The sequence below is a fragment of the Dipodomys spectabilis genome, unplaced genomic scaffold (genome assembly GCF_019054845.1).
Source record: "Dipodomys spectabilis isolate Male_0828 unplaced genomic scaffold, ASM1905484v1 ptg000017l, whole genome shotgun sequence".
In the NCBI taxonomy this organism is placed as follows: Eukaryota; Metazoa; Chordata; class Mammalia; order Rodentia; family Heteromyidae; genus Dipodomys; species Dipodomys spectabilis.
In genome coordinates, this window is record NW_024870694.1 from 890,876 (window position 1) to 903,754 (window position 12,879).

A 12,879-nucleotide genomic window follows, 5' to 3' on the forward strand; every position below is an offset into this window, starting at 1 on the left:
GCTTGTTATTATCTGTATTTAATGCTAAAAGTAGCATTTCTTCTCCCATTTACTGTGCATATTTAGTAAAACTGCATATGTAGGACAGATTGTGAAACATATTGGAATCAATGTGTAGTTGGTTGTGATTGGAATAGATTGAACAGAACAGAAACAAAATGGTGTGTTTCAACTCAATCTATAGAATATTACTTGTACAACACAGATGGTGTTGGAAGAAATGAGAGAGGAAAATGTGGCAATGGAGGAGTAGTTTCTTTAGAATTATATGTGGAATGAAAAAAATGAATTCTAGATTATTGTTATAAGAAAATTAATAAGAGAGATTAAAAAGCATGCTAGAATGATCCCAGAAGCCATCTTAAGTTTTGGAAGCACATGTTAAAATAGAGGTAGAATTTACACAATGAGAGTTACACAGTAGTTAAAAGTGAAGAAGGAACAGGAGGGCAAAGGAAGGGGAGGAGATCAGGAGGAAGCAGACGAAGAAGAGGAAGAGGAGCTCTTATCTAGAGATTATTAATGTGGATCTTAGAATTCTGTAGAATATTCAGAAGCTATACCTCCACAGGCTAGTAGCATTGTCATCATGTAGTCCCTTGATCATGACTGTTATAAAAAGACTTCTCAGATATATTTCTTCCTTTTCCTTAAGGAACTGTGTAATAGCTGTTACGGGCACATTTAGGACATGATTCATTTGTCATGGTGAATGGAAACAAAGTAGACAGCATATAAAGAAATGTCAGGTGGGTTTCTTGAGCAAGAGTATTACTTTAGTTGTAGCATGCATCCATCGTGTTTTGTTTAACATGTAGATTCAGGCAAATCTCTGTACTTTCACAGAAAATAGCATCTCTTTTAAACAGAGCAGCATGTATTCCTTTGGTGGACACTTCAATATTTCAGCCTTGTTAACCAAAGAAATTGAGTTAGGTTTGATGTAAAGGAAGAATGTAAGCTCTTTAAAATGTCTTGTGTTTGAAATGAGGAAAAAACAGTTAAATGGTTCTAAACAGCATTGACTGTATCTTTGTTGACCACAGGGCCACAAAGCTTTTATTAACTCCCTTGTTACCCCCCCCCCCCCCCCTTTAGGATAGAAACAATAATTAAGGGTTATTACTAGAGTTGGGTTTATTTATGTGTCTTGGAAAACTAGTACCTATGAGACTTTATGAGTATACATGAAGATAATTGGGAGGTAAATCAGTTGTTATGCAGCCTAAGTTCTGCCAGAAGTTGAGCCTGAAATGTAGTGCTTTAAGCAAACAGCATTTTTTTCCCTCTTTCAAGTGATAGGATGGCTCTGTCAATTCCAAAATCAGGCTTTTATCTCTTAGTCCAAAGAGACCAGTTCCATTTCCTTTTTTTCCTCTTAGGCAACCAAGAGAAATAGGGGTGAAGACTTTACTACAGCGATGTCAAGGCAAATTTACAGTCTAGAACAAGGGTTGGAAACGTATGGTCCATACTCCATATAAGGCCTACAAAAATCATTTATTCTGGCCCTGTTAAAGCAAGACTTGAGATTCAACAACTGTAGCAGCTTTTCTCATGGCACTACAAATTTATATTGAGCAACTCATAATAATAATGTAAAGTTTGAGGGGCAATCAAGGAATGTCTATTACGATATGAGAGTACCTGTGAACGCGTTCAGGGTGGCTACTGTGGTATTGTTAACTCAGAAGTAAAATTGCTTTAGTGTCTTTCTCAGAGAACCATTTCAGGTCAGATTACTTACAACACAAAATACTGAAAAAAATGTTGAAGGAGGCTGCAGATTCCCAATATGCCTTCATAGTTTATGACAAGACAAATACTGTCCAGATGGCCATTTTCATTCATGGGATAATGGCAGAATTTGACATAGGAGAGAGCTATCACTAGAAGGACCTGTTTAATCAATGAGAAAACTTGAGCTAACATTTGAAACAATAAGTGGCCTTATCAGATGGAACTCCGGCCTTGGTTGGCTCATACAAATTGCTTTTGTCAAGAAAGACTGGCAGGGGCTGGGAAGGTGGCTCAGTGGTAGAGCGCTTGCCTTGCATGCATGAAGCCCTGGGTTCGATTCCTCAGGACCACATAATCAGAAAAAGCTGGAAGTGACACTGTGGCTCAAGTGGTAGAGCACTAGCTTTGAGCTGAAAAGCTGAGGGACAGTGCCCAGGTCCAGAGTTCAGGCCCCCCCCTACTGGAAAAAAAAATGGCATCAGTAAAAGGTGAAAGATTTATACGATCTGAAGAGAAACCAGAGTATGCATTACCCCATTTGTTAGGAAATGGAAAGATTTGGAAAAAATTATATTAAGTGAAGTAAGCCAGGCCCAAAGAAACATAGGTCCCATGGTTTCCCTTATTTGCAATAACCAGTATATGTCTGAGACAAGCAGAAATGGTTAGATATGTTGATGTTAGGAGAAATGAGACCCAAGATAAGGAGTCAAGTGTTTTTTCTTTCTTGCTATTGTTTTTAACATATTTATAAGATATTTCTTTATTGCTTTGTATATCCCTCCCCCACAGTATAACCCCTGTTTTCACTGTATTTGATGTTGGTATAATTAGTGGAGGGGAAGGGGAAAAACTAATTGTTTAAATAGGGTTACAGGTGGACCCATTGCAACAATGAGATGTACAAGTTGTTATGTCAAAAAATGAACTTTACAACTTTGGCGCAGGGGTAGGGGGCAGAGATGGGAAGGGATGGGAAGGGGAAACAAAGGAGGAGGCAACAATGCTTGATAAGAAATGTACTCATTACCTTGCTCATGTAATTATAACCTCTCTGTACGGTATTTTCACAATAATAAAATGGCATCAGTCTTGACTCGGGTAATTTATTACATTACCTTAGGAACCAGGAAAATCTCTGTGTGCAGCCACTGTGGCTCAGCAGTGTGATGTTGCTAGTAGTGTCATGCATAAATTTTGTCAAAATTAGAGGGTGCAATCACTTCCAATTTAAGGAGTTACTGAACGATCTTGACTGGGGGTATGATGATCTTGTTTACCACTGAAATACAGTGACTGAGTTGCAGGAACATTCACGTGAGGTTTTATGAACTGTGAATGAGACAAAGACAAGCAGTTCATGGAGAGGCAGGGAAACCCTGCAAGGGTACTGAATGATAGTGAGTGGCTGTGTGATCTATCCTTCATGGTTGATATTAGCAAGTACCTTGTAGAGTGAACATCAATCTGTGGGGGGCCATAAATGGCTTCTCAGCTTCCTGCTTTCAAACGTGAAAGCATTTGAAGCTAAATTACAGCAGTGGGAGGCACAACTTGAATAACATGGCACATTTCCCCCATCTAGGACAGAAGTCTTCAATGACACTTGAATAGGCTAGGGAAGATGCAAAAGTAGTTGAGACACTTAATGAGATATGTAAGGATGTGAAAATTAAACAAGTGGAATTGCATAATGTTTGCTGTATCATTCAGTGTGGAACCAGCTGATGTGTCTATAAACCTACAACACAAAATCATTCAGTAGCAATGAGGAGCTAAAAGCTAGATACAATATCCTCTTTCTACAGCTTCAGCTTTACAAACTTTACAGAAGCAATGATGCATTTCTCACTCTGAGGAGATGTATTTAAACACCTTATTGTTGCCAGCAGTTGTTTTCAAAACTTATCATCACAAAGAGTTGATTGTATTCCAAGTGACCAAAGCAAACCTGGAAAAGCTGTTGTGAGTAGCAGCAGCATCAGAACCATGCCTCACCAAAGAGAAAGTTTCAGCGATAATGTTAGGGATCAGTTAATTAAATGATGACCAAATATAACAGACTAATTTTTAAGATAATACTTTTGTCTGGTCTGAGAATAATGTTATACATATTCAGAGATTTTTGGCAGAAAGATGATTTCCCATTCCTGGTCTAAAAGAATTAGTGTGCCTTACATGAGTAGAATAGATGTGTGCTTGGGTCAGTTTGACAGATGGAACACCTATTCAAAACAATGAGAACATGTAATGCCCAAAGGAATTATTTCCCCTGGAGAAATGACTGTAAATAATTGTAAAATGCCAGACCAAAACTCCCTTAGATAGCTTTCTAGGAGAGATTAAAGGAGAGGCAACATACCAAAAGTCAAAGAGCATATCTCTTATATGGCCCACCTGGGTTGGTGCAGGGGCTGAGGCTGCAGGTTTATGGATCCAAGTTTGTAAACTTGGAGTGTGGATCCTCATCACTAAGCTATGCTACCTGATGAAGGATATAAAGATCAAGACATTGGGGGAAAATCCATCTTTTTTCCCTTCTTATGAAGGAATTTAAAGTCTGTGGACTTTTTTCTAGAAGGCAGCCTTCAAAGTCGAGCTTCAAGATTGAGGGCAGAGGCAAACTTGTGCTATTTTACTGATCAAGTTCCAGCCATTTTTCAGTGGGTGGAGTCACATCATTCTTTGAGAACAAAGAAATGGTAGGGAGTTTCAGTTACTCTGAGACCAGGTGAAAATCTTGCTCAACTTTCATACATATCACAAGGCCCTTGAAACTCACCTGCATCTGATAGAGGTCCCTAGGACTAGTTCTCTAGTTCTAGGTCTGTAATTGTGACAGGAGTCATTTCTAACATGGATACTGAAGACCTCTGAACCCTTTTATATTCCTAATCTGAACCTTGGAATGAGTTTTAAGGTCTCAGAGCTGTAGCCAAAACAGTGCCCCTGGCAGTTGATATTCCTGGTAAGAGGAACAGAGAAGGACAGGTTGCCCATCCAGATAGAAACTAACATAGTCCTGCTAGCTTCATTACTAAGACTACAATTGATTCAACCCAAAAGTTAGGAGGATTTTTATTTTCTCAAAACTGTCAGCATTGTTTGTACTTTTTGTAGCAACAGAGATGGGCCAAAAGGGCATACAAGTTATCATATGTTCAGGCTACTAAGATAACAAATGATATTCTGGGTAATCAAAAGGCCCAAAATACCCACATCCTGATCCACATTCTCTTCTACAAAGACTCCACAAATATTTGCACAAAGGAGGCAAATAAAAGACAGTAACAGTTTCATCACTGCAAGTTTGGATCCAAATTCCAATTCAGAATACTAGGGTATATGGTCAGACTCAAAGTACATTGCTTCCTTTTCACTATCTAGTTAAAACCTATGGTTACATGTTAAACTTTGGCTTCACTTATTATTATTTTTTATTGTGAAAATACTGTACAGAGGGGTTACAATTACATGGGCAAGATAATGAGTACATTTCTTATCAAGCATTGTAGCCTCTTCCTTTGTTTCCCCTTCCCAACCCTTCCCATGCTCCCTCCTCCCCGGCCCACCCCACCAAAGTTGTAAAGTTCCTTTTCGACATAATGACTTGTACTTCTCATTGTTGCAATGGGTCCACCTGTATCCTTATTTAAACGACTTGTTTTTCCCCTTCCCCTCCACAAATTATACCCACATCAAATACAGTGAAAGCAGGGGTTATACTGTGGGGGAGGGACATACAGAGCAACAAAGAGATAATCTTATAAATGTGTTAGAAACAATCGCATGAAATAAAAAAGCATTTGAATACATATCTTAGGGTTCATTTCCCTAATATCAACTTATCTGACCTTTTCAACTTGACTCAGACATACACTAGATATTGCAAATAAGGGAAACCATGGGACCTACGTTTCTTTGGGCCTGGCTACTTCACTTATTATAATTTTTTCCAAACCTTTCCATTTCCTAACAAATGGGGCAATGTCATTCTTTCTGATGGAGGCATAGAATTCCATTGTGTATATATACCACATTTTCTTGATCCATTCATCTACTGAGGGGCATCTGGGTTGGTTCCATATCTTAGCTATAGTAATACTGCAATTGACATAGTTGTGCTGGTAGCTTTAGTGTGGTCTTGTTTGTAAACATTTGGGTAAATGCCCAAAAGTGGGATTGCTGGGTCATAAGGGAGCTCTATGTGGAGTCTTTTGAGGAACCTCCATACTACTTTCCAAAGTGGTTGAGTAAGTTTACACTCCTGCCAACAATGCAGTAAGGTTCCCTTCTGTCCACATCCCCTTCAGCATCTGTTGTTATTACAGTTCTTGATTATAGCCATTCTAACTGGGATGAGGTAGTATCTTAATGTTGTTTTGATTTGCATTTCTTTTATGGCTAGGGAGGTTGAGCATTTCTTCATGTGTCTATTGGCCATCCTTCTTTCCTCTTCAGAGAAGTTTCTCTGTAAGTCTTTAGCCTACTTATTTATTGGGCAGTTGTTTCTTTGAAGATTTGTTTTTGGGGATTTAATTTTTTGAGTTCCAGGTATATTTTAGATATGAGACCCTTGTCTGTTGTATGGCTAGTGAAGACCTTCTCCCAATCTGTGGGCTTTCTATTGATCTTGCTAGCTATGTCCTTTGCCATGCAGAAGCTCTGCAATTTTATGCAATCCCATTTGTCCAATCTTTCTTTGATTTGTCATATTTCTGGGTCTCTATTAAGAAAATTTCAGCCTGTGCCAACAAGACCTAGGGTTTCTCCTATTCCATCCTGTAATGTTTTCAGAGTGTCTGCTTTGACTCCGAGGTCTTTGATCCATTTGGAGTTGATTCTCATGCAGGGTGATATATAAGGATCTAGCTTTCGTTTTCTACAGGTAGTTAACCAATTTTGCCAGCATCATTTACTGAAGAGGCTGTCTTTCTTCCATTCTATTGTTTAGCTCCCTTATCGATGATTAGATGGCTATAGGTCTGTAGGTTCATTTCTGGGTTTTCAATTCTATTCCATTGGTCCTGAGGTCTGTTCTTGTGCCAGTACCAGACTGTTTTGATTACTATGGCTTTGTAGTAGAGTTTGAAATTTGGTATTGGTATTCCTCCAGCACTGTTCTGTCTGTTGAGGATTGCTTTTGCTATTCGGGGTCTTTTATTGTTCCATATGAATTTTTGGATTGCCTCTTTTATTTCCTTGAAGAATGAGGTTGGAATATTGATAGGTATGACATTGAATTTGTAGATTGGCTTCATTTATTATTGAGAATTAGACAATGAAAAATGGAAAAATCTTTGCCTAAGTTAGATGGATAAGGACACATATTTTCATCTTATCTTAAATCTTCAAATTTCTAGGATGACAACATAAAAACAAAAGAAATCAAACCTGAGAGCCAATTTAGAATCTCTTTTGAAGTCTTCATCACTTGGAACTGAGGAATGATGTATGTTTCCGTATTTTGTCAGCCCATCTATCTCTTTGAGGATTCAAAACCCATGGATAGTGGATAGTAGAAGAGTATCCATGTGTTCCCATACACAAAGACACTCTGCTAAGATATCAGTAGTTACCTCAATCTCCCTAAAATTCCATAATGTTTAGGGGCAATGAACATTCAAGAAATACTTCATGTTTGTCAAAAATTCCTGTAAGGAATTCTGTTATGAAAACATTTATGTTCATGACTTTACTTGAGATGATCATGCTGTAGATTGGATGAGCTAATACTGAAATGTTTGCATGGAAGATATTTGGGATCCACTAACAGGGGTTGTGACTCAAATCCTCAAAGCAATGTCAAGGACATAAAGTAAAATAAAAACCAGACTTTTCTGTATTGGGGTCATCACCCTAACTAGATCAAAATTTCCATTCCTTTGAAGAAGTGCTGCCTCTGGTGAGTTCTGCACTTATACTTCAAATAGTTTATTAAAGATCATTTGCTAACGTTATTTAGATACTATTTTTTTCTGATATATATTCTAATATAATCTTGGTTAGTTTACAACATTAATTTTGTTTTAATCTCCTGTTTTATCTTCTGAAAAGCATCCTTTTTGCCTGGGGCTACAGTTTTCCATTTGACATTTCCATTTTGATTCAGAGATTTAACAATAACGGGTCATCTTTGTACAAAGAACAATTTATTATTCCTATGAGCCAGAGAATGTGCAGCTTTTTGAGGAGTCTGGGAAATGGAGAAACTGAATATCTAACCCATCTGATTGATACTTATATTAAAGATTGTAGTCAGTTAAACAAATACCTTTGGATTGAACTCATAAGAGCTTTATATTTTTTCTTGAAGTATTATTTCAGTAAATATTTGGTATTTATATTTTATTACTTGTCCTGCTACATTTTTCAACTGTTGTTCACCAAAGGCTCAGAATGCAGATACTGTTGTAAAATGTGAATTGTTCTAGCTGTGTTGTGAAAATAATCATCAATAAGTCTTTATTTTTAAAAATCATGTGCTTCTTAACTGAATATTGACATTTAAGGTCCTAGGTTATTGGATTGATCTTTGGTAGCAGCTGTGCAAAACCCCTTCAGGCAGAATTATTTAACATAATTGGATATTTTAGCATACTGGGAGATAAAGTAGGCAGAGTCTAGTTGTGATCTTATTGGAGCTGGAATTACTATACACACCAAAGGCAGGTTCTCATTCCTTTTGCAGAAGGGACTGGAGAAAAATTTCGTAGTTGAGGTATTGCTTTGCATATTTTCTTTCCTTTTGAGTTCAAATCCATCATTGGTTAGTAGAGATCTACTTTCAAAAACTTGGGAAAATAAAACTTGTATTCTTCTCCTACTCCCTATTCCTCCCCTTTTCTCCCCTTCCTTTCCCCGTTCTTTTCCATTCTTTTCCCTTCCTTTCTTTTTCTTCTTTTTCCTCCTCTCCCTTCTCTTCCCTTCTATGCTCTCCCCTTCCCCCTTGCTCCTTTCCTCCCTTTTCTCTCCCTGTCCCTCCCTCCTTCTCTTCTTTCCTTCCTTCCCTCCTTCCTTCCTTCCTTCCTTTCTTCCTTCCTTTCTTCCATCCTTCCCCTCCCTCCTAACTTCCTTCCCTCCCCTCTCGCCTCCCTTCCTCCCTCCTTCTCTCTCTCCCTTCCTGTTTTTCTTTTTTCCTTCCTTCCTTTCTTTTCAAAAGTGTCATCAGATTGCTTTTAACTTTTTCTATTGGTCAGAATATTTCAGAAATTAAAAAGGTCAGTTTGGGAAGCATCCTGCAAAAGTGTCATCAATTATATTTATCAGCCATAGTGACTCAACTGTAATTTCTACCTTCTACAAAGTCCTAGCTAGGAACTAAATACATCTTTTTTGTCAACCATTAGTATTTATACCTTTTTAAATCCCGAGTTCACAATATTTAAGTTACCTTTAAACATTAAAAACTATTGCTGTTTGGTAACAAAGCAGGTTATCAGGTATCTTTAATGTGATTATATAACAAAGAGATATTTATTTGCCTTGGAATCTAAATTGAATTTCTACTTTGTGGTGTGTCCTTGTATTTAGACAGTCTGATGTTGTGGCTGATGTAGGTGTATAATGACATATGTAGAAAAAGAAAAAAATCTCACAAGATAACACTGGCAGAGAGGGATTCCTCAATGGACATGCATTATAAATGACTTCTGCAGAGATAGATGGATGAATTCAAAGATGGTTTTAGAAAGGAAGACTACAAAACTCTCAGAGAGATGTAGCAAACTCCAAACAATGCCCTGTGGAAATAAAGCATGAAAAAATTGCAACCAAAACAAAACTAAAAAAGAGATGGTACGTAGTTAAAACTGAATTTATGGCTTGAAAGATTCAGTAGAAGGACATTTCTGTCAACAGATTCAAAACAGAAAGAAATAATGGATGCAAAGCTCAGAGACCTGGAGTCAAAAGACTAGGAGATCTGTAATGTAAGTAATGGGAAGGAGAAGGAATTGAGACAAAGGAACAGAAAAATTAAAAAGCAAAGGAATTTTTTTTTTATAAATCAGAAGGGCATATTGGAGTCTAGACAGAGTTGATGGAAAGAGCCATAGACCTAGATATACTGTTGGAGTTTTTTCTTTTTAAAATTTTATTTGTTTCCAGCATTGGGGATCAAACCTGGTTAAGAGTTTCATGAACAAGAAACGACAGACACTTCAAAGCACTTGTTATGTACACTTTTGCTTGCACTTTTTGTGTGTTGTGGGGGAAAGTATGGAGAAGTGGAAATTTAGGGAAGATGAAGGAAGGATAAGCTCCTTGAGGACAAGTCTTACAGATTTCATATTCTCCTTAGCATTATGAATATCCATTTCCTTAAAAAATAGGCTCAATAAAAAGATCTCCCAAATTGTCTTTTTGTTTTTATTTACCATGTTTTTTCAAGATTTCAACAAATGAGAAAAAATTGGATTTCATTGCATTTAGAAAATCACCAACTGCATTCTGGGTTCAAACATCACTATTTGATGTGCCCAACTTGAATCAAAGGATACTTCAAACCCCACTAGGATGGAAACAAATATACTCCAGATGTTAAGAGTACCTCTTGAAGCTGTTCAGAATGAGGCAGCCTCTCACTTTAGTGAACAATTTTACTTATCAAAGGAAGCAAGACAAGATTCTCTCGTATCCATCTGAAAATTGCTGGAACCCGTCTATGAATTACTGATAGGTACTACTTTTAAGTAAATGTAATGTTAATATTTAATTTTTTAAAAAATGTGTGAAATGTTGTGTATGATGTCAATTTTTAAAGGAAGTATGACATCTTACATCGCAGAGCGACTCAGTCTAGGTTATTAATTCAGGCTGTCTAAATGGGAAGCCAGCTCTGCAAACTGCCACCCCTGAAATCTCAAGGTAGTTATTTCATCTCTGTGAACTGACGTGGCCTGTAACATGGGAGAATAGGAAAAGTTTTAGAACTATTTCCAGCACATGGAAATACAAAACTAATGATAATAATATTATTATGTCCTTTACTTCATTCTTAAGATTATAAACATGCCTAGAGATCGTTGTTCACAAATGAGGAACATGTAAACAATCCTAGAGATTCAACACAATCATGAATGGTATTCTAGCAAAAGAAAAATCTTGCATTCATAATTCAGGTATTCAAATTGTGGAAATCTTTTTCTTTCATGTTCACTCCCCTGTTTTGTTTTTCCTTTTTCCTCAAACCCCATGTAAGTCTTTAAGTCTTTGTTATGCTTACACTTAAACCAACCACAATGGGCTATTGAAATTGCTATGTATTGCTATCTATTGCTATGTAGCAATTTACGCACATATTACTCTTTAACTTATGACAGACATATAATATCTCATAGATAACTGAAAGATTCTGGCTTACAGTCTCTCCAGAGATTGTAGTTAAGAGACCATTGGAGGCTGAAGCCATAAGAAATCTTGACTGGGGTGCCATCTTGTAGAAAATTTAGTTGTTGCTAAGTTGTTTCTGGCTGTTGGGAGAAAGCCTCTCTTCCTTATTGGATGAACCATTCCCATTGGACTAATATCTTTTATGTCTTCACCTTGGAAGTCACATATATCTTACTGGTTATTCAACATAAAAAGAGACTACCTAAGAACAAGATTACCAGGGGGCAAAAATACGTGTGAGCCATGTCAGAGTTTGACTACCACAGTGTTTCACTCATTTATTCAGTCAATATCATTTCTAGTCAAAGCAGGAGGCCAGAAGCTTTAGTTCACATAAAGATTTGTAATATGTGAGTCCTTCTCATAAAAGCTTACTACCTGGAGGCTGGGAAGGTGGCTCAGTGATAGAGCGCTTGCCTTGCATGCCCGAGGCCCTGGGTTTGATTCCTCAGCACCATATAAGCAAAAAGAAAAAAGCTGGAAGTGGCGCTGTGGCTTAAGCAGTAGAGCACTAGCCTTGAGCTGAAGATCCCCCCCCCCCAAATTAGAAAAGCTTACTATCTGGTAAGAAGGATGAAAACATCTACTCACATAACATCAGTGGAAGACAATGTGGGATAAACATCATGGAAGTAATCGTGTTAGTAATTTACTTAGATATTTAGAGGAAGAAAAAACTTTTTTGTTAGTGTTTTGGAAGAAATGGAATATAATCTGAGGCTTTTCCAAAAGAAATAGAATCACTTTGGGTTGGAGATATGGGGGATATCATCTCAAGCAGAGTAAATAATGTGAACAGGATCATAGAGCTAAGATAGCATGCTACCTTAAAGGTCTAGAAACCTAACACTCTGCATACAAGTGTACATAAGGAAGGAAAAGGAGAGGGAAGTAGGCAAAGGACAGTTTATACAAATCCTTAGAGATTATGTTAAAAACATCTTCTGTCTATTCAGTAAGTAATGAGAACAGATGAAATCTGCTAAGCTGGTAAGTGCTGGTCTCTTAGATAAGAGAATAGAGACAGAGAAAATGGGAAGGGCTTATAGTATTGTCCTGTGGAGAGCAGGAAATATAGTAGATATTGTAGTAGGACTGGAAGACATAGGTATAATCTTAAAGGAAGAATCTGAAGAATTTACAAATAAGTAGATGCTGAATGTGGTGGAGCTATTCCAATACATAGAAGTTGAAAGCCACTTTGAGAGGAAGAGCTAGCTTAAAGAGGAAAATTGGAGATAGCCTTGGGAAGTATTGCCATTTTCACGATGTTGATTTTTCCAATCCAGGAGCATAGGAGTTTTTGCCACTTTCTAAGTTCTGTTTTGATTTCCTTTTCCAAGTTTTTAAAGTTTTCATCATAGAGGTGCTTCACTTCTTTGATTAAGTTAATTCCTAGGTATTTTATTTTTTGTGAGGCTATTACGAATGGAGTTGCTTTCCTAATTTCAGCCACACTTTTCTCATTGTTGGCATACAGACAAGCCATTGATTTATGAGGGTTAACTTTATACCCTGCTAATTTGCCAGAGTTTTGAATCAGCTTGAGTAATTTGGAAGTGGAGTCCATGGGATTCTTTAAATACAAGATCATGTCATCTGCAAAGAGGGAAAGTTTTACTTCATCTTTCCCTATTTGGATCCTCCAATCTCATTCTTCAAGGAAATAGAAGAGACAATCCAAAAATTCATATGGAACAATAAAAGACCCCGAATAGCAAAAGCGATCCTCAACAGAAAGAAGAG